Source organism: Arachis duranensis, chromosome 9, assembly GCF_000817695.3.
Source record: "Arachis duranensis cultivar V14167 chromosome 9, aradu.V14167.gnm2.J7QH, whole genome shotgun sequence".
In the NCBI taxonomy this organism is placed as follows: domain Eukaryota; kingdom Viridiplantae; phylum Streptophyta; class Magnoliopsida; order Fabales; family Fabaceae; genus Arachis; species Arachis duranensis.
Window position 1 is genome coordinate 33,047,721 of NC_029780.3, and position 1,546 is coordinate 33,049,266.

The following is a 1,546-nucleotide window of genomic DNA, read 5'->3' on the forward strand; positions in this document are numbered from 1 at the left end:
TGGTCCAAATGTTCTGTCACAGCACGGCTAATCATCTGTCGGTTCTCAATCAGGTTGGAATAGAATCCATTGATTCTTTTGCGTCTGTCACTGACGCCCAGCCTTCAGGAGTTTGAAGCTCGTCACAGTCATTCAATACCGGAATCTTACTCGGAATACCACAGACAAGGTTAGACTTTCCAGATTCCCGGAATCCTACTCGGAATACCACAGACAAGGTTAGACTTTCCAGATTCCCGGAATCCTACTCGGAATACCACAGACAAGGTTAGACTTTCCGGATTCCCATGAATGCCGCCATCTATCTAGCTTATACCACGAAGATTCTGTTGGGGAATCTAAGAGATATGCGCCCGGCCTAGAGTAGAACGGAAGTGGTTGTCGGTCACGCGCGTTCATGGGTGAGAATGATGATGAGTGTCACGGATCATCACATTCATCAAGTTGAAGTGCAACGTATATCTTGGAATAAGAATAAAAGAGAATTGAATAGAAGATAATAGTAATTGTATTGAAACGTGAGGTACAACAGAGCTCCACACCCTTAATCTATGGTGTGTAGAAACTCCACCGTTGAAAAGGTTCAGGCATGGCCGAATGGCCAGCCCCCCTGGTCTAAGGACTAGGCGTCTAGAGATGATCCTAAGATCTAAAGTGGTAAAAAAGATGTCTAATACAATAGTAAATTAACCTATTTATACTAGACTAGCTACTAGGGTTTACATGAGTAAGTAATTGATGCATAAATCCACTTCCGGGGCCCACTTGGTGTATGTTTGGGCTGAGCTTGATCTATCCACGAGCTAAGGCTTTTATTGGAGTTGAACGCCAAGTTATGACGTGTTTTGGGCGTTCAACTCCGGGTCGTGACGTGTTTCTGGCGTTTAACTCCAGACAGCAGCATGTACTTGGCGTTGAGCACCACTTTGCGTCGACAATTCCCAAATAAAGTATGGACTATTATATGTTGCTGGAAAGCTCTGGATGTCTACTTTCCAACGCCGTTGAGAGCGCGCCATTTGGAGTTCTTTAGCTCCAGAAAATCCATTTTGAGTGTAGGGAGGTCAGATTCCAACAGCATCAGCAGTCCTTTGTCAGCCTCCTATCAGAGATTTGCTCAAGTCCCTCAATTTCAGCCAGAAATTACCTGAAATCATAGAAAAACACACAAACTCATAGTAAAGTCCAGAAATGTGAATTTAACATAAAAACTAATGAAAACATCCCTAAAAGTAGCTTGAACTTACTAAAAACTACCTAAAAACAATGCCAAAAAGCGTATAAATTATCCGCTCATCACAACACCAAACTTAAATTGTTGCTTGTCCCCAAGCAACTGAAAATCAAATAGGATAAAAAGAAGAGAATATACTATAAATTCCAAAATATCAATGAATATTAATTATAATTAGATGAGCTGGACTTGTAGCTTTTCGCTTCTGAACAGTTTTGGCATCTCACTTTCTCCCTTGAAGTTTAGAATGATTGGCTTCTCTAGGAACTTAGAATTTCAGATAGTGTTATTGACTTTCCTAATTAAGTATGT